The sequence below is a fragment of the Heterodontus francisci genome, chromosome 12, assembly GCF_036365525.1.
Source record: "Heterodontus francisci isolate sHetFra1 chromosome 12, sHetFra1.hap1, whole genome shotgun sequence".
Classification (NCBI taxonomy): Eukaryota; Metazoa; Chordata; class Chondrichthyes; order Heterodontiformes; family Heterodontidae; genus Heterodontus; species Heterodontus francisci.
The window spans coordinates 52,289,572-52,310,960 of NC_090382.1; the positions used below are offsets into that span (position 1 = coordinate 52,289,572).

General features: G+C 44.3%; 1 long non-coding RNA gene across 1 annotated transcript in view; it reads left to right on the forward strand.

Moving 5' to 3' along the window:
* Positions 1–21,389, forward strand: part of LOC137375591 (uncharacterized) — a 74,985-nt gene that overhangs the window by 47,622 nt on the left and 5,974 nt on the right. The window contains exon 3 of the long non-coding RNA XR_010976032.1: positions 2,935–3,143. This is a non-coding gene — a long non-coding RNA (uncharacterized lncRNA). The remainder of the gene's footprint in view (positions 1–2,934; positions 3,144–21,389) is intronic.

Below are 21,389 nucleotides of genomic sequence, written 5' to 3' on the forward strand. Positions count from 1 at the left end.
CAAGGAAATTACAGAGAGGTGCAAGAATTATACAGTAGTTATAATAGGGGACTTTAATTATCCTAATATAGACTGGGATAGTAATAGTGTAAAAGGCAGAGAGGGGCAAGAGTTTCTAGAGTGTTCAGGAGAATTTTCTACATCAGTATATTTCCAGTCCAACAAGGAAGAAGACATTGCTAGATCTGGCTCTGTGGAATGAGATGGGTCAAGTGAATCAAGTGACAGTAGAGGAACAATTAGGGGACAGTGATCATTGTATCATAAGCTTTTGGTTAGCTATGGAAAAGGACAAGAAGCAATCCAGAATAAAGATAATGAATTGGGAGGGCCAACTTCAATGGAGTGAGAAGGGATCTGGCCCAAGTAAATGGGAATCAAAACTTGGAAGGCAAAACTGTAACTGAACAATAGGCTGCCTTTAGAGAGGAACTAGCTCAGGTACAGTCAAGGTACATTCCCACGAGGGGGAAAGGTAGAACAAATAGATCCGGAGCTCCCTGGATGATGAAAGAGATAGAGAGTAAGATGAAGCAGAAAAACGGATGCATATGACAGATGTGAGGTGGATTATACAACAGAGAACCAGGCTGAATACAGAAGGTTCAGAGGGGAAGTGAAAAAACAAATAAGAGAAGCAGAGGGAGTATGAGAAGAGACTCACTACTAATGTAAAAGGGAATCTAAAAGTCTTCATCAGGCACATAAATAGTAAAACGGTGGTAAATGGAGTATTCAAGACCTAAAAGGAGATCTATGCATGGAGGCAGAGGGAATGGCTGAGGTACTAACTGAGTACTTTACATCTGTCTTTACCAAGGAAGATGATGCTGCCCAGGCCATGGTGAAGTCGAAACACTGGATGGGCTAAAAATTGATAAAGAGGAGCTATTAGATAGGCTGGCTGTACTCAAAGTTGATAAGTCACCAGGACCGGAATGAGATGCATCCAAGGATAATTAGGGAAGTAAGGGTAGAAATTGCAGAGGCACTGGCCATAATCTTCTAATCCTCCTTAGATACAGGTTGGTGCCAGAGGACTGCAAAATTGTAAATGCTACACCCTTGTTCAAAAAGGGGTGTAAGGTTAGCGTTGCAACTACAGGCCAGTCAGTTTAACCTCAGTGATGGGAAAGCTTTTAGAAATGATAATTCGGGACAAAATTAATAGTCATTTGGACAAATGTGGATTAATTAAGGAAAGCCAGCATGGATTGGTTAAGGGCAAATCAGGTTTAACCAACTTGCTTGGGTTTTCTGTTGGAATAACAGAGAAGATTGATGAGGGTAATGCAGTTGATATGGTGTACATGGACTTCCAAAAGGCAGTTCATAAAATGCCACATAACAGGCTTGTCAGCAAAGTTAGAGCCCATGGAATAAATGGGACAGCAACAGCATGGATACAAAATTGGCGAAGAGTGAGAGGAAACAGAGAGTAGTTGTGAACGGTTGTTTTTTGGACCGGGGTAAGGTGTATAGTGGGATTCCACAGGGATCAGTTTTGGGACCCCTTCTTTTTTTGAAATATATTAATGACCAAGACTTGAGGGTACATGACACAATTTCAAAATTTGCGAATGGCACAAAACTTGAAAGTATTGTGAACTGTGGGGAGGATAGTAATAAACTTCAAGAGGCTGATGGAATGGGCGGACAGGTGGCAGATGAAACTTAATGCAAAAAAGTGTGAAACGATTCATTTTAGTAGGAAGAATGAGGAAAGGCAATATAAATTAAAGGGTACAATTCTAAAAGGGGTGCAGGAACAGAGGGACCTGGGTGTATATGTGCACAAATTATTGAATGTTGCAGGACAGGTTGAGAAAGTGGTTAATAAAGCATATGGGATCCTGGGCTTTGTAAATTGGATAAAAATAACAGGGAAGTTATGATAAACCTGTATAAAACATTGGTTCGGTCTCAACTGGAGTATTGTGTACAGTTCTGGGCACCACACTTTAGGAAGGATGTTAAAGCATTAGAGAGGATGCAGAAAAGATTCACGAGAATGGTTCCAGGGATGGTGAACTTCAGTAATGTAGTTAGATTGGAGAAGCTGGGGCTGTTCTCCTTGGAGAAGAGAAGATTAAGAGAAGATTTGACAGAGGTGTTCAATATAATGAGGGGTCTGGACAGAGTGGATAGGGAAAAAATGTTCCCATTGGCCAAGGGATCCCGAACCAGAGGACACTGATTTAAGGTGACTAGAAAAAGAAGCAACAGCAACATGCGGAAAATCCTTTTTATGCAGCGAGTGGTTAGGATCTGGAATACACTGCCTGACAGTGTGATGGAGGCAGATTCAATCGAGGCCTTCAAAAGAGAACAGGATAATTATCTGAAGAGAAAAAAATTTGCAGGGCTAAAGGGAAAAGGCAGGAGAGTGGTACTAGGTGAGTTGTTCTTGCAGAGAGCCAGCACAGACACAACGGGCTGAAAGGCTGTATCTATTCTATGATTCTTCATTGTGACTTGATGCCAAATCACAAAACACTGCAACACCACAGAACAGCTTGGGTATACATCCAGAAAGAAAACACATTCCAAACTAGCCAGAAATTATACAGTCACTTCCTGCAGACAAAAAATACATCAGAGATGATTCCTTGTGTATCCAAATTTTGCATCACTCTCTTTCGTCTATCTTAATTTTTCTTGCACTTCTGTAACTGTCACAAAAAACAGCATTCAATAGCCCCAAAATAGGTGCAGGGATCACATTGCGCGATCAACCCATGCCCGTTGGTTACGATGCAGGTAGCATGCCGCCTTCAGTATCGTCACAGCTAATCCTCTGTCTCACATCCCATGTCTCCCTCATCCCACACTCTCTTCTGATTTACAAACTGCAGATGACCTAAGCATGAACCTCTTACTTCCCCTTGCCACACCCAGCAACGCAACCTTACCCTTGTGCCTTTCTCCTTTCAGATACCAATAAGTGCAACCTGGGAAGACAGTGGAGGAACAGCAAGAAGACACAGATGATGAAGACTCACCGTCACTTGTAGCAAGACTTCTCTATTCCTGTGCTCTAATCCCCTTGCAATAAAGGCCAACATATGAGTCACATACGAGCTCTGCTGTAGAGGACTCAGTTGAGGACTTAAATGGGGCAGCCTACAGATGAATGCTAATGGGTATGTACAATTAAATGCTTGGTGCAATGGGTAGTCTGCCAGAAAGCTTACAGTCAGTGTCAAGGAAGATGGAGGCATCTGGCACCAACTTGGCATAGGGCTTTCACAGAGCTTGGAGCTCATCCTTTCCCGCATGGAAGTGGTGGCCAACTCTGTTTGCACACTTGTGGACTCAACCATGATACAACATTTGATGGCTCATGCCGTAGCTTCCATTGCAGCACATCTGAGTGCTGCAGTGGAAGTTCAGATGCTGTCAGGCAAGGTCAGCTTGCTGCCATGTAAGCACAGACTGCTGTCAACATGTCTGTAGATTACAATGTTCAAAGGGGCTTGCTAGTGTCACAACAGTCCAGCAATCTGTCCTCCAAGAGATTACTTGGATTGCTGAGGTGCTACCCTGACGGAGTGGCAGTGACTCCACTCAGCACAAACCTGCTGTCCTCTCTCAGGATTACAGCATTTGTCCTGCCACTTCACCTGTGCCCCTGTTGTTGCCTGTAAGCTAGCCAGCCCAGACTATCGCTGCCCATTTCGAGGTGGTACAGTCTGAAACCGGGCCTTCTAGACCCCCAAAGCTGTTTGAGGTGGTCCTCCAAGGACATCTGCAGTCTTCCCATTGAATGTCAGCAGCCTTTCACTGGCTGTGATGTTGCCATTGGGGTAGCACTGCATAGGAGCTATGACAGGCAAAAGCATACAGAAGACAGGCAGTACGAGAATGTACAAGGGTGATTAGTTGACTTTTATATGCAGTATGGCATGATTTCATTTATAAACTTGGTTTGGAATATTTATTTTTATAAGGTGTGGGACTACTGTTGAATGGGGAATTGAGATCGTGGTTACTGGCATTACACTTGGATGAATTCTTCACGGACAACCCTGGCTGAAAGAGACTATTGCCTCCTCCCTTCCTCTTCCCCCTTCTCAAGCTCCTGATTCTCTTCCTCCACCTTGTGCTTCTACTCCTCACTGCTCACTGTCTAGCTGGTGGCAAGGTCTAGCCCTCATGTTGGCGAGGTTGTGCAGCATGCAGCAATCCACTCCAAATCTTTGCGCACACACTTTGAGTACTGCAGGACTCCTCCAGTGCAATCCAGGCAGTGGAAGCATTGTTTCTCCAAAGAAAATATCTGGAATAAAAGCTGAACAGATGAAGATTTTAAGAATGAGATTAAGGGCATGGTACAACCCATCAGTAACATTTAAAATTATGAAATAACCATTATAGTCAAATTATGGTTCAGTTCAGTTCTACAATTTCAGCAAGCGGTTTTCATACTCCAAAGATCTCTTCTTTTCTCGTCTCCAGTGCCAATGGTCAGCTCTCTTGCCTTATATTTGGCAGCATGGCACTTAATATATGTATGCTGCACACGTGTGTGTGGTTTGCGCACCAGTGTCATCAGCCATGTCGTCAGCAGATAGCCCTTGTTGCTCAGTGGCCACTATTTGGTTTGTCATAATAATAAAAGCAAAATACTGTGGATGCTGGAAATCTGAAATAAAAGCAGAAAGTGCTGGAAATATTCAGCATGTCTGGCAGCATCTGTGGAGAAAGAAACAGAGTTAACATTTCAGGTCTGTGACCTTTCATTGGAACGCTTGTCATCATAGCTCAAATGCAATTTGTGCAATGGACTGCTGCAGAAAGAAGGTATCCTAACTGCTGACAGAATACTTGCGTGATTTGTTGCCTATAGTCATACATCAGCTGGCCATTGAGGGAATGGGATCCCTTTCAGTTCTGGTGTAGGGCACGGTTGGCATGCGGCACCCACAAAATTGTGTGCGTGGAGTCAATGGCACTCTGCACCATGGGGAAGCCAGGGATAGTCCTTGGTGCCCAGTGGTCACCCTCTGCTTTGTCGTGGCTACTCAAATGCAGCTGGCACAGTGAATGGCCACAGAATGAAGGCATCATGACTGCCACCAGGATAGCAGGCACTGACCTGCACAATTCTCTGTTGGATGTTGAAGGACTGGAATCCCTTTCGTTTGCAGTACATCACAGAATTGACATACAGTACCTGAAAAATGACATGTGTGCAGTTAATGGCATGCTGCACTACGGGGAAGCCTGTAATTCCCTCAAAGCTGCACACTCACTCTGTTTCTTTCTGGCAAGAGAGAATGAAATGTATTCAGCTCTCTTGGAATGCAGAACCTCAATGACCTCCATCATGCCACAGTGGACGGCAAACTGGCATATGTTGCAAATATTGCCTGCTCCAGCTTGGAAGAAATCTGATGCATTAAGGTTCCTGGTCACAGCCACCTTCACAGCCACTGACAATGTGGTCCTCGCCCTGCTCTGAGGTTGCAGTTCTGGTTGCAGCAGGTGGCAGATTTCAGCGAGCACATCCTTACTGAAGCTCAAACATCTGCCACACTGTTCTTCACTGAGGTTCAGCTCAGAGAATTGCTCCCTGAACACACTGGGTGGTTATGGCCTCAGGCTGAGAGTCCTTCTCCCACTCCTCTTCCTCCCTCTTCCAGAAGCTAGTCCTGCTCTGTATTGCCTTTTCTCCTTCTCTTGGTCATGCTGCAGTCCAAGGGGGATGCATACTACTGCATGCATGTCTGGAGCAAGTGGGTTGTACAGAGTTCTTGAAGTCAGAACAAAATTGTTCAGCACCTGCTACACCACTCCCTGTAGACTTCAGCAGCTTTAAAAGATTCTCAAAACCTCCAAACACTTCTGCAACTGCAGTAACAGCCAGTACAAATCAATCAGCAATCAACCTGAAAGTAATTGATGATCCCTTTAAATAGGGTGTTAGCTGGAGCACTGAACTCCAAAATGGCAGCACTGGCATTAAATCAGTGTTATACATTGACTGACATGATGATCTGCCTCTTTCGCATACTTCCGGTGAATATACACTGTGTGTGCGCCAACACCCTCACCAAAATGGTATCTAACACAACTTGCACCAGAGGTGTGCTCGTGCACCACAGATGCCATTTTGATCCTCTTAGGCCACCTTTAGTGCACAAAAAATAGGGCACTATGCATTTGAATTTTGTGGCTTGTATCTTAAAGTACTGCGCTTATGTCAACCTAGAATTTGTGCTGAAATCTCTGGAGTGGGGCTTAAATCTTCTGACTCAGAGGCCAGTGTACTACCACAGTCACCAAAAATGTTGAATCGGCAGTGTAAGGAGATGCCGGGTCTTCTTTCATTCAAGGCTTGCATTCTTCCACTGAGCTACATCCTACATGCTGACAGACAAGCCACTACTGGATTTGTTGATTTTTGCATTTTTATGTAAAGTAGCCACCATGAGTAAATGAGACTTAGCTATTTCCTAATGCATTCAGAAAGGTATCTATCTTTTGCACTAAAATGGCAGATTGAAGAAATCAGTACGACAGAGAAGATCACACTCTGGTATTATTGGATTAAGTTTCTAAGTTATTTACCACTACATTTCAAGAATGTTGTATTAATTTACTGGCTACAAAAGGTCAAAATGTGCAAAATCATTCTCTGTATAAAATTATATATTCGCAATTATAGCATTTATTTGTAAAGCAATGTTTCATTAATATGAGACCGTTCTTTAAGCTATAATGAGGTGACCTATATTTTATAAATGAGGTTTGTGTCATTCTATGTACAACTAGTTAACCTACAACTTAAATGAATTGAACAACCAACAGAAAGGTGCATTTAAACTGGCGAGATGTGAAACTGGGCTTTGTATAAATATTTGAGAAGAATGCTAAACAAACATTGGCTGGCTTGTGTACATTAACATGGTCTGTTTGACAAAAAAACATAAATTACTGTAGTGAGTGGCACATACCCATCCATGTAATGCAATGTTCTGAGCAAGACAAAAATGACATGGGTTTATGGAAACTCTAGGCTACAGTTCTAAGTAGCTGTTCAAATTAGATCAAATGTTCCTGGTGCTTGGCTTGTTTTAAGACATAATATGAAGAATACTACGGGAGAGACCAAGGCTAAGGGAGTAAACCCTAACAGATAATTCGAAGCGGAACCCCGTAGGCGGTCATGTGTCACCTTTGGCATGTTTCCGGCAGTTCCCGCAGCCATACTGGTGCCAAACGTCGTGCCCTGCACTCCTTTGGACCCCACCAGAGAGGCTGAGAGGGGGGTTTTGATGACTGGGCAACTCTCAACCTCCATAAATTTGCCCAGGCATGCGCCATGGAGAGGTCACTCCATAGTTGCCTCACAGCGACTGAAACAACACGGAAGGCAGCAGTTACGGGTTATAAGTCCAGATAAATTGGCGTAGAAACTGGGCGCCACGGGTTGCCTTTGTCGGTGGGAGAGGTCATTGCACCTCACTGGACAGCTACCACCCGCCTCAAACCGGGCAGCCCCCGGTCAATAAGGTTCTGTCCCGCCGCAGTCTACCTGCTTCAATGGGTGCTTGGAGCTCAGGGTCATTGTCCGAAAGGTGGACTGATACACCGCACCAAACAACACGAAAAAAGGAAAGAAGGTACCAGCCCTTCGCTTTGCAAGCTGGAACGTCAGAACTATGTGTCCTGGCCTGTCGGAAGGCCTTACACAAATCAACAATTCTCGGAAGACCGCCATCATTAACAACGAGCTCAGTAGACTCAATGCAGACATTGCAGCACTTCAGGAGACACGCCTCCCCGCGAGTGGATCTCTAGCAGAGCAAGACTACACCTTCTTCTGGCAGGGCAGAGATCCTGAAGAACCAAGACAGCATGGAGTGGGCTTCGCCATCAGAAGCTCCTTGCTCAGCATGATAGAGCCTCCCTCAAATGGCTCGGAACGCATACTGTCCATCCAACTGCTCACCACCTCTGGTCCAGTACACCTACTCAGCATCTATGCTCCAACACTCTGCTCCCGACCTGAAGCTAAAGATCAGTTCTACGAGGAACTCCATAACATCATTAGCAGCATCCCCAACACCGAACACCGAACACCTATTCCTGCTGTGGGACTTTAATGCCAGGGTTGGGGCCAACCATGATTCATGGCCCTCCTGCCTTGGGCGCTATGGCGCTGGAAGGATGAATGAGAACGGGCAGAGACTGCTTGAGTTGTGTACCTATCATAACCTCTGCATCACCAACTCGTTCTTTCACACTAAACCCTGTCATCAGGTTTCATGGAGGCACCCAAGATCGCGTCGTTGGCACCAGCTAGACCTCATTGTCACAAGGCGAGCCGCCTTAAACAGTGTTCAAATCACACGCAGCTTCCACTGTGCGGACTGCGACACCGACCACTCCCTGGTGTGCAGCAAGGTTAGACTCAGACCAAAGAAGTTGCATCATTCCAAGCAGAAGGGCCACCCGCGCATCAACACGAGCAGAATTTCTCACCCACAGCTGTTACAAAAATTTCTAAATTCACTTGTAACAGCCCTTCAAAACACTCCCACAGGGGATGCTGAGACCAAGTGGGCCCACATCAGAGATGCCATCTATGAGTCAGCTTTGACCACCTACGGCAAAAGTGCGAAGAGAAATGCAGATTGGTTTCAATCTCATAATGAAGAGCTGGAACCTGTCATAGCCGCTAAGCGCATTGCACTGTTGAACTACAAGAAAGCCCCCAGCGATTTAACATCCGCAGCACTTAAAGCAGCCAGAAGCACTGCACAAAGAACAGCCAGGCGCTGCGCAAACGACTACTGGCAACACCTATGCAGTCATATTCAGCTGGCCTCAGACACCGGAAACATCAGAGGAATGTATGATGGCATGAAGAGAGCTCTTGGGCCAACCATCAAGAAGATCGCCCCCCCTCAAATCTAAATCAGGGGACATAATCACTGACCAACACAAACAAATGGACCGTTGGGTTGAGCACTACCTAGAACTGTACTCCAGGGAGAATGCTGTCACTGAGACTGCCCTCAATGCAGCCCAGCCTCTACCAGTCATGGATGAGCTGGACATACAGCCAACCAAATCGGAACTCAGTGATGCCATTGATTCTCCAGCCAGCGGAAAAGCCCCTGGGAAGGACAGCATACCCCTGAAATAATCAAGAGTGCCAAGCCTGCTATACTCTCAGCACTACATGAACTGTGCCTGTGCTGGGACGAGGGAGCAGTACCCCAGGACATGCGCGATGCCAATATCATCACCCTCTATAAAAACAAAGGTGACTGCGGTGACTGCAACAACTACCGTGGAATCTCCCTGCTCAGCATAGTGGGGAAAGTCTTTGCTCGAGTCGCTCTGAACAGGCTCCAGAAGCTGGCCGAGCGCGTCTACCCTGAGGCACAGTGTGGCTTTTGTGCAGAGAGATAGACAGTTGACATGCTGTTCTCCCTTCGTCAGATACAGGAGAAATGCCGCGAACAACAGATGCCCCTCTACATTGCTTTCATTGATCTCACCAAAGCCTTTGACCTCGTCAGCAGACGTGGTCTCTTCAGACTACTAGAAAAGATTGGATGCCCACCAAAGCTACTAAGTATCATCACCTCATTCCATGACAACATGAAAGGCTCCTCATCAGAGCCCTTTCCTATCCTGAGTGGCGTGAAACAGGGCTGTGTTCTTGCACCCACACTTTTTGGGATTTTCTTCTCCCTGCTGCTTTCACATGCGTTCAAGTCCTCTGAAGAAGGAATTTTCCTCCACACAAGATCAGGGGGCAGGTTGTTCAACCTTGCCCATCTAAGAGCGAAGTCCAAAGTACGGAAAGTCCTCATCAGGGAACTCCTCTTTGCTGACTATGCTGCATTAACATCTCACACTGAAGAGTGGCTGCAGAGACTCATCGACAGGATTGCGGCTGCTTGCAACGAATTTGGCCTAACCATCAGACTCAAGAAAACGAACATCATGGAACAGGACGTCAAAAATGCTGATTTCCTCTTTGAATGTGATGCACAGTGCTGCAAATAAAACCAGCTGACAGCTAATACCAGAGTCTCATTTTACATGTAGTTATAATCTCCACTAAGGGGTTATCCTTCGTACTGAAGATTTTATTCCTATTGACTCTAACATGGTGCATCACTATATCACAGCAATATACGTTTTGCTACATGTGACCCAATCAGAATAAAGTTTGGGGTTGGCCACGGTTGGGCGGGAAGGGGAGTGAAAGAGATTGGAAATTCAGATTTTATTTGGGAATGGCAACATGGACCAAACAATTGTATTCCATTTTATCCGGCGCTGGTACAGATACCACTGAAGTGGAAAATAAAGCAATTAAATCCTGTGGATGTAATTAGCAACATTAACAAATTTTCCTCCATACAAGATCAGGGGGCAGGTTGTTCAACATTGCCCGTCTAAGAGCGAAGTCCAAAGTACGGAAAGTCCTCATCAGGGAACTCCTCTTTGCTGACGATGCTGCATTAACATCTCACACTGAAGAGTGCCTGCAGAGACTCATCGACAGGATTGCGGCTGCTTGCAATGAATTTGGCCTAACCATCAGCTTCAAGGAAATGAACATCATGGAACAGGACGTCAAAAATGCTCCATCCATCAATATCGGCCACCACGCTCTGGAAGTGGTTCAAGAGTTCACCTACCTCGGCTCAACTATCACCAGTAACCTGTCTCTCGATGCAGAAATCAACAAGCGCATGGGAAAGGCTTCCTCTGCTATGTCCAGACTGGCCAAGAGAGTGTGGGAAAATGGCGCACTGACACGGAACATAAAAGTCCGAGTGTATCAAGCCTGTGTCCTCAGTACCTTGCTCTATGGCAGCGGGGCCTGGTCAACGTATGTCAGCCAAGAGCGACGTCTCAATTCATTCCATCTTCGCTGCCGCCGGAGAATCCTTGACATCAGGTGGCAGGACCGTATCTCCAATACAGAAGTCCTCGAGGCGGCCAACATCCCCAGCATATACACCCTACTGAGCCAGCGGCGCTTGAGATGGCTTGGCCATGTGAGCCGCATGGAAGATGGCAAGATCCCCAAGGACACATTGTACAGCGAGCTCATCACTGGTATCAGACCCACCGGCTGTCCATGTCTCCACTTTAAAGATGTCTGCAAACGCGACATGAAGTCCTGTGACATTGATCTCAAGTCATGGGAGTCAGTTGCCAGTGATCGCCAGAGCTGGCGGGCAGCCATAAAGGCGAGTCGAAGAGACTTAGCAGTTGGCAGGAAAAAAGACAGAAGCGCAAGGGGAGAGCCAACTGTGTAACAGCCCCGACAAACAATTTTTTCTGCAGCACCTGTGGAAGAGCCTGTCACTCTAGAATTGGCCTTTATTGCCACTCCAGGCGCTGCTTCACAAACCACTGACCAGCTCCAGGCGCTTACCCATTGTCTCTCGAGACAAGGAGGCCAAAGAAGAAGAAAAAAAAAAGAATTAGCAACATCAGTCTGCCAAACTATTTCCCCGCTTCAAATTTTCTCCACTACTGCAAAATTCCTGATTTGTTTTACAAAATGTCCCTTACTCAAGTTTATACCCAAAATGCACATCATTTAGACCAGGGTTTTGTCTGAATGAGAGCGACAGCTTCACAGTGACCCTCAGCAGGATTTTGCTTTTTGGAGCGGGATCCCAATGTTGGAGTCAAATGGGGGTCATATTCCCGCATTGGTCAGAATTTTACGCCCCTCTGGGAGCGGGCTGGGGGGGCGGGGGGGAACGTAAGATTGAGTGGGAGGCAGAGCATGCTGTTCCTGTCGCCTACCGACCCCCGCTATTTTAACAGCGGCGGGTGAGGTGACAAACCCCCACCCACCCCAGGCCAATTGAGGCCTTTAAGTGTCTGATTAACTGCCACTTAAGGACCTCCTCCCACTGCCATTGATAACTTACCAGTGGTGGATGGGAACTTCAGCAACTGAGGAGGCCGCTCAATAATACCTGGCAGCCTCTTTGCGGGCTGTGGGGGGGGAGTGACCTCCTGATCGGGCAGCCAGTACCCCATGGAGGGCTCCCCCAGCAGCACAGGCCACCACCGCTAAAACTACCACCTCCTGCCCTAGATTCTACCCCCAGCCCCCTCGCCCCCTTGCCAGGACCTGGCCGATAGTCCCCAGCGAGGCCCGAGCCCCACTTACCTTTCTGAAGGGCAATGTCCAACATCCCCTTCTTGCTGGGTGCTGCTGGGACTGAGGAGATGCTGATTGGCTGGTAGCTCTTGGAAGCAGGACTTTCTGCCTCAGAAGGGTGGAAGTTCTGACTGAGGCCAATTAACAGCCTGAGCCACGTAAAATTGCTGCGTGGCTTCCAGGCCCGGTGGAGGCGGGTTTGCCCCCGACTTTTTAAGCTGGTGGGCGGGGCCTCCACCTCAACGTAAAATTCCAGCCACTGTGTGGGAAACACTCACCTGGCAATGATTTTCCCCAAATTGGCCAATTAGTGCCCAGAGGCCTCTGGGTAGACTCTCGAAGATGGAGGGCCAATAGAGAGAGAGGGAGCGAGAGGATGCTTCCATTTTGAAGTGCCCTCTCTGCACATTTTAAAACTTTTAAATTAAAAAATGGCCTCAACAGCTGGGTCACTAGTATGGAGGGGCAACACCTGCACAGGGTGCCTGCGACCGCAACTGAAGCCAGGTGGGTAGGGAGGGCCTCAAAACCTGCCTGGATTACTGGACCCCTAATCTTCTGCTAGGAGGCTGCTTCCAGGCAGATGGGCATGTCCCTGTGCCTCGGTGGGCACACAGGCTGACTGGAAAATTCTGCCAATAGGCCTTAAAAGGCAATTAACTACCCTGAATTGGTAGCCCTTCAGCCGCTAATCCCACCGCCAGTAAAATGGCCTGGTGGCGGAATAATGCCAGAAAGCCTGCATGCTGGCTGGCAGCATGATCCTTCATGCCTGCCTGTCTCCGTACTCACCCCCATATGTGGGTGAAAACCCTATCCCCTATCTTTACACTACATGGTAAAAATGTTTTTACATGTAGCACTCATTCAGATCGCCTTCAGTGAATATTTAAAATTGAGACTGTAAACAAGAGAAAGCTGAAGTCTGGAATATAGCAGAAACACTGATCCAGTTGGTGTCTTAAACAATATAATGTCAAAATGATGTTGGGCTTATCAGGTGCCTGTGTTTAGCATCAGTCGAAAACTTCCTTATATTTACTGGTCACCACAGAACATATACCCACCAACAGCAAACTTGCTTATTAGCACAGAATTTCAACATGTCAAGTGGGCGAAATTGGATAGCCCCCGAAAGTGGATGTGGAGATTGTGAGGAATGATTAACGCGTGCTTTGATTGCAATGAGGTCAGCACACTAAATTCATGCTGCCTGCACATTTTCATGTTCTCTGTGCCCAGCCACGCAAACCGCAGTTCATTGGATGGATCAGCAGGCAGCTAATATCGTGAGAGGCTAGAACCACTTAAAGCTAGCCTGTACTGCTTCAAGTTATCCTGCACCTCTTAAAGTGGAGTTGCATTTTGACTAGAGCAGATGCTGGCAGTTGTGATTGAAAATAATCTGAACTGGGAAAGTGTGAGGAATGATCCACCAGGGGAGAAAGCAGGCTTTAAGATGCAGCACTGGAGGTCATGGTGGAGGAGGTGGAAAGGAGGAGAGATCTTCTGTATCTACAGAGGGGAAGAAAATCCTCCAGACATAAGGTCAAAAGGCAATGGGAGCAGATAGCTGCGAAGGTCAATGCCAGGAGTCAAGACCCGAGAACCTGGATGCTGTGCTGCAAGAAGTTCAATGACAATCTCAAGTGGAAGGTCAGTGAATGCATCTTTAAATGCAATATCGTACTAATTGCACCATTAGCATCAGACAGTGTTCAAATTATCACACCCCCATCACTTACCTACCAACAATCTCTCAATCACCATTCATACCTGACATTCATATGTTCATCATACCCTCACACATGGCTGCAAGTCTCACTTCCACATCTCACACCTTAGACAAACTGCCAGTTATTGAACCATGACAGTCACATCACCCAACAGATTGCACGACACACAGTGACACATTTCCCTTTCTCTTGCAGGACAAGGTGGCACACAATCAGATGCAATAGGAGCTAACCGGAGTGGGACAGATCCTAACCCCGTGGCAATTATTCGAACACCAACTGTTGAGGCGGTTACCAGCGATGGGGCTGAATCCATCGAAGATGGTGGTATCCTCGTAACTAATACTCCTCTCACATCCCACAGTCTCTTCTGATTTACTAGCTGCAGATGGTGTAAGCAAACATCTCTTAATTTCCTCTGCTTCCCGCAAAACAACCTTACCCTCGTGCTGCTTTCCTTTCAAATACCCAAGAGATGCAACCTAGCCAGGCAGTGGTGGAACACCAAGAAGAGTGATAATGAAGACACAGCACTGTCTTTTGATTTCACACTCACAGCAACCAGCTCAGATACTGACACTGTGCATATTGTACAGAGTGGATTAGATGCAAGATCTGTATGTAATGACACGAGTGGGCTGCAGCCAGGACCTGGGCTTTGGATAGCCCAGGTGCCAACTCATTGGAGGGCAAGTCGCATACAGGTTTCGCTGCAGAGGATTTCAATGGGACAGCCTACAGAAGAATGCAGATGGGTGTGCATAACAAAATGCTTGGTACATTGGGAAGCCTATCAGTACCAATTTGTCAAAGGGCTTTGCACAGAGTCTGGAGACTATCCTTTCCAGCATGCAAGTTTAGCCAACTCCGTTTGCACATTTGTGGACCTAACCATGATACAACATCTGATGGCCGAAGTTACAGCTTCCATTGCAGCACAGACAGCAGCTACTCAATGTCTGTGTGTTGCAGTGGAAGCTCAGACTGCAGTTATGTAAGGTCAGCTTGCTGTCATCATTGCTGTGGATCACAGTGTGAAAAGGGGTTTGCTTGTCATAGCAGTCCAGCAATCTGCCTTCCAACAGGTTACTAGGATTGCTGAGTCACTGTCCTGGGAGAGTGGCACTGGTTTCATAGAGCATTAATTTTCTGCCCTCATTTCTGCATTCATCATCCCACCCTGATAGGTAAATTGGCCATTGTAAATTGCCTCTAGTGCAGGTAGGTGGTAGGAGAATTGAGGGAAGGTGGGGATGTGGTAGGGAATATGGGATTAATGTAGGATTAGTATAGGTGGGTGGTTGATGGTCGGCACAGACTCGGTGGGCCGAAGGGCCTATTGCAGTGCTGTATCTCTCTATCACTCTATGACCTCTGCCACTTTGCCAGTGCCTATACTGTTGCTTGTCAACCAGCCAGCCCAGACTGCTGCTGCCCTTGCTGAGATAGTCCAGTCCGCAGCTGGGTCTTCTAGGACCAGAGCTCCTCAAGGTTGTCTTCCAAGGCCATCTGCAGTCTCTCCCCGTGAAAGTCAGCAGCCTTCCATTATCCATACTGCAACCACTGGAGTAGCATTGCATAGGAACACTAGGACAAGTAAAAGCACACCGAAGACAGGCACTGAGGGAATGCACAAGAGTGATTAGTTGACTTTTGTATGTAATATGGAATGGTTTCATTTATGAATTTGGATTGGAACAAGTACTTTGTGGTGGCATTTATTTTTACAATGTGGCCAATCAGATGTTGATGGTCAGCAACAGAGGGAAGGTAAGGTGTGCGACTGTTGTTGAATGGGGAATTGGGGCTGTAATTACTGGTTTTTGCACTTGGACAGCCCAGGCAGAACAGGGTAGTCTAGATTTCCTTCAATGCCTCCAACTCCAAATAGTTCAAAACTCAGCTAGTAGTATCTGATTCCATATTGTCTCACTTACTCATCACCCCACCCCCTACCGACCTACCAGCCATTGCAATGAATTTAAAATCTTTATTTTCATTTTCAAATCACACCAAGTCTTCTCTATAACCTATCCTGCTACTTTTTCCTGTCTTATATGCCCTCAAACACCCTTCAGTTCTCAGAATCTGGTGTTTTGTGCAGCTTGCAACCCCCCTTCCTCACTGCCCCACCATTGCTAAAACAGCCTTCAGCTGCCTAGCCCCATTCTCTGGACCTCTGTTCCTAAACTCTGCTTTCCTTTCCTCTTCCTTTCCACTTATAAAAATCTTCTCAATACCCATCTTTTTCATCAAAATTTTAAGACACCTCACACCATGACTTGGTATCGGCTCTCTTATTTGCTCTCTTATTTTTTTTTGATCTCTTATTCATAAAGCACCTTAGAATGTTTTCTACATTTAATTTGCTATTCCAGTACAAGTTGCTGTTGTTTTAAAAAAACTTCATTACAGTTATGATCACTCACGCCTTAAGGACTGAGATCTACTCAGAGTAAATTAAAAACTAGTTCTGAAGAATTTGGCTTGATTTCATGTAAACAACGAATGCATTGTTAAAATCTGTGTACTTCAGCAATAAGCAAAAAAATGAGATGACAAAGACAGCTAGTTATTTTATATTTTAGTATCAGTGCAAGTTAAAGTCCAGCAAGCTTCATGCTCAGTATGATCCAAAATCCTCCTCCTAACCAAAGCTCACATACAAAGGATTATTTCATTAGACCTAATGTAGGCTGAGGACAAATATTATTTCTGGAAAACAATATTATTCCATTTAGCTTTATTATATAAATTTGCATCCACTGTAAAACTTGGACTAATTTCAGGTCAGCATTTCTGCTGAGCTCCCTCTCAATTGTTACAGATTCTTCCATGATGTCATCCACTGACCATGGCTGTTAAAGAAAGACAAGGTTTTCTCTAGAGAACTGTTCATAATTTTGAAACTTCATATTTCAACAATGTCTACAAGTTGGGGAAGATATTGTTAACACACTGACATGAATGCTATGTCAATATGTAAAAAACAGCTGTCAGATAGTTTGCAGCAAAGATTAGTGTTCAGTAATGAGATGGTTTCTTAAGGCTGATAAACTATCATTTTGGAATTAAATGGGGGAGAAAGCAGTATCTGAATGCCTCAAGTAATCTGACATAGGAATGTTGTACAAAACAGCAACATAGCTGACTGGTTAGTCCATTCCTAAAAGTACTGTGTACAAATTAAATCACCAAACTACATATATCGGAAAGGGCAATAAGAAGTATCCTGCGCAAAGCAGCTGAGTTGTGAGAAGCATACATTCTGCAATTTAGAAATAGGGCTTGATTTTCAGTCTGGGGTTGGGATGCTATTTTGAAATGGAAAGCCACTAATTGGGCCGAAGATGAGCTTGGTGCCCAATTAGTGGCACTGGGTGTTGCATGGAGGCGGTAGCTGGCTCTATATTGCAATGCTCAGAGGTAGACGGCAGCCATGACAGGGCTTGCCGTTGCCATACAGAATGGAGCAGGCAGGTGATCAGAGGGCCAGCAGCGTCACTGTGCCTACCAGTGACCAAATGGAAGGTACTTGACCCATTCTTTTTGAATCACCCTTCTTTTCACTCACTTTTGCTCATCAGCAACAGCAATTTCTGGCTCCCCGCAGTGCTCCCGACAGGTGAGCACTGACACGCCCCAGACACTGTGTTCTCCCTGTCCTTGGTAATTGGAAATTCCAAACTGCTGCTCAGAAGTCTTTTAATGAGCTCAGCACCGAGCTCAACGAGCATTTATTTGGAGGCTTGCGGGTTTCTCATTTTCCCCCATCACCCCTCGCCGACCCCCCACCACCCTCCCTTTGAAAATCGCTTTGCATTCCGGAGGCACTGGGATCCAGTGACACCTTCCGGTAATGGGATTTTTGATGCACGCCTGTGCCTGTGCTCACCCCAAAGGCCAATTGAAAATTCAGCCCAAGGTAGTTTAAGGAGACATATTAAATATCCATCATATAAAAATGATAGAGAAGGAATAACTCAGACTAGTAAAAAATAGGGCATAATTTTAAATTAGTAAACTTAGAACATATTATTACGACCGAGGTGGGAGGAGTGCACTGTCTTTTCTAGTTCCACTTCTCCACAGGTCACAACATATATTTAAATGTTTACTTGGTTACTTATACAGCCAAACATATACTCTATTTTTATCCCAGAATAAAATACACCAACCAGGCTTCTTTAATAAACAACTAAATTATCAGTTTATTATAAAACAAAACTTAACCAGTAACGAAGCAAAGCATTAACACACCGACAATAAAATATGAAAGTTCCTTTTTAAAAAAGTGTGGTATCAAGGTTTTTCCACCAGCAAACACTTGAATCGCAGGATTTTTTCAGCTTCTCAGGAGCTATGCGGCACCAGAGATTTTAAAATTTCCCACACTGGATCTCGGCAGGATTTCTTCAAAGAAGTAGAGAAGGAGGTGAGCTGGGTGATTTCTTTTTCCTTGGCAGGAAAATACCAACTGTCTTCAAACAGTTCACACCCCAGCTAAACTGAAAACAATGTCCAAACCCCAAACAGAGAGTCAACCTCCTGACCTCCACAAACCTTGACATGTGGCTTCTCTGTAACCATTTTTCCCCAGGTCACCAAGGGTCCTGTTGTTTACTGAGCCCAAATCACAGGTGGTCCTCAAACAACATCCTGTCCTGTCGGTGAACTTGTTTTAAAAAAAAAACACATCCATGGAATCTTTTCAGTTTTAACACAAGTCCTCAAAAGATAAATTATTAAAAAAAAGAAGCATTTTCGTAACAATATATAAACTAAACCTTTACTCAAAATATGACAAACCTTTGGAAGAATTACCAGATAAGGTAGTAGAGTCAAATATATCAAAAGAAACGTAATTGGATACTCTGCTGGATGAATTGGCATAGTGAGTCTCAATGTATCAAACATTTTTCATCCTTAATTTTCTTATTCCCTCTGTTCTTAATGTGCAAGGGAAAATTACTGATGCCAAAATAGGCAAAGCACTGCCCAGATCTTATCAAGACAAACTAAAATGATAGTGGTGGAAAAGATTATGCATATAATTAATGAAGAGAGTAAGATGCTCAAGAATACTCATCATTTCACTTATCTTGGTGGTGAAATACACAGTGACAGAAATATAAACAGGGAACCTTCAATCAAAATAGAACAGGCAGCAGCATTCTTCAAAGGCTAAACAAGTTATGGTGAATAAATCTATATAAAGTAAATGGAATATTGAGCTATACTTTTAAGCTAGTATCATACAAGTGGGACCATGTCATGATAAAACTGTACAATACTCTCATCTGACTGCATCTCAAGTATGATGTCCTGTTTTGGTCACAAAGATACAAGACAGACTTTCAAACTTGGAATTCGTACGGAGAACAACAATGAGGTTAACCCCCAGCATAATAAATTTGAATTTTGAGGAAAGACTCAAGTTGGACTATTCATCCATAAAAGACACAACCAAATCTCATAAGATAGTAAATGATATAGGAAAAAAAATAAACCCTGAGCACTTCCATAATTTACACCATAACTGTAGGATAAGGGTGGTAGAGATTTTAACTGATGCAAGACAAATTTAAGATTGCTATTGGGCAAATAAAGCAGGATCAACATATGGAATATACTTCTGGGTAAAGTAAGGAATGTGAAAATTTTAGGATAATTTAAGAAATATTTGGATGCTGTGAAGGGAGACTTTTTAGTGGATAGATAGATGAGAAATTCAAAAGAAAAATCAGCTTTTTCACAATGGGATTGCAGTTTATCAATGTTAACTAATGATATAATTTAGAAGGCGGGATTGAAGCCTGCTATTACTTTCCCTCATTGTTGGTTGCACACAAACTTGAGCAGAAAAATTATAAATGTCGCAATTGTGGGTGTGCTTACATAATCTTTGTTCTTTGAGAAGGTATGTGTAACAAATAAGCTGCTAAGATGGAACTTTCTGGAGCATACCTGACAGTTGTTTTATATGAAAGGTTATTTCTTTAAGACTGAATTTGGCCATATTTTGAGAGTATGAATAATCTTCATAGTGAATGCATTTGTTGCCGTTATTTGAGTTTTCCTGCTACTGTACTTGCAGAATTTCATTGAGATTTCAATAGCAACTTTCAAAAGGGAATTGGATATATACTTGTAAAGGAAGAGTTTGCAGGCTTATGGGGTAAGAATGGGGATTGGGGGCTCATTGGATAGCTATTTTAAAGAGTCGGTGCAGGCAGGATGGGCCGAATGGCCTCCCGTGCTATAAGATTTTAGGATTTATACTCCAAACCATAGTAGGCTCCAAAATGTCAGAAAATATAACCCGTTAGCCATCAATAACCATCAAATATTTTATAAGGACATACCCCAGCTTCCTACCAAAAGCATAAATCTGATCCCTTCAACACTCAGTGGAGGTTACATTGTTCTAGCCCATGAAGCACCATATTTTTTCTCGCAGATTATCTCCTGATATACATTGCACTAGTCAGTGATCTGTATATTGTAACCATGTACTAAAACATTTAAGTGCTTGAGCCAAATTAGCAGGAAAGAATTACTTCTTTTGAAGACTCTGCTCTGTAATATAAATGGGAAATTATACCAAAAATTGAGGATGATGTAAAAACTAAGGCAGTTTCAATCATTAATGTCGTCACTGCCAATAGCAGAGAGGAGTAGGGAAAACCAGTTTAGTAGGTAGGAGGTCGTAACAGGTAAAATGTATTTACTGCAAGCCCCTTACCACTGAATGCTATTCTGTCCCATTGAAGTCATATCTGAATAGAGACAAGATGACTTCGAAAAATACAGACTCATGAATCTGGAACAAAGGCTACAGTGTTCTCTGTTGTTACTGCCTTTTGAAACTTAACGGTTGGGTCATGATTGGCAAACTTGCTGACCATTCCTTCTTCCCCATTTAATGTCTTAGTACCAAGTCATTGTTGTTAGTGGGAGAATTGTTTTGCAATGGCTACTGCTAGGTGACACAAAAACACTCTCAAAAATTGGATAAAACGTACTTGTGAAAAAAATAAGCAACTGTCTATATAACTTGCAGTGGAAGTATACGCAGCCTCTTCAACCTTTATACACAACTGTATCAGTTTTTATATTAATCTGTTCCAACGTTTTAACCCAATATAATATGAAAATTATAAAAAACAAGATCCTTGTTACCAAAAATTCTAAAATGCACTACAGTGTATGCTGTTCAAAAAATCTAGATTTCAAACATGGAAGAATGTTTAAATCAGCATATGTATCATAATGTGGTGTATATTCAAGAAACCATTTTAAACACCAGCTATTTTCCATGGCATTCCTAATATCAACACAAATCGTAACATGCAGACCTCTTTTCTGCCCTATAGCAATCAATTGAGAAAACCTCTTCAGAAATAATTTTTTGTGTAACTGACTGATCTTGGGAATCACAATCATTTTGTAAATTCATTATAAACGTGGACAAAAAAGATGAAAATTGAGTT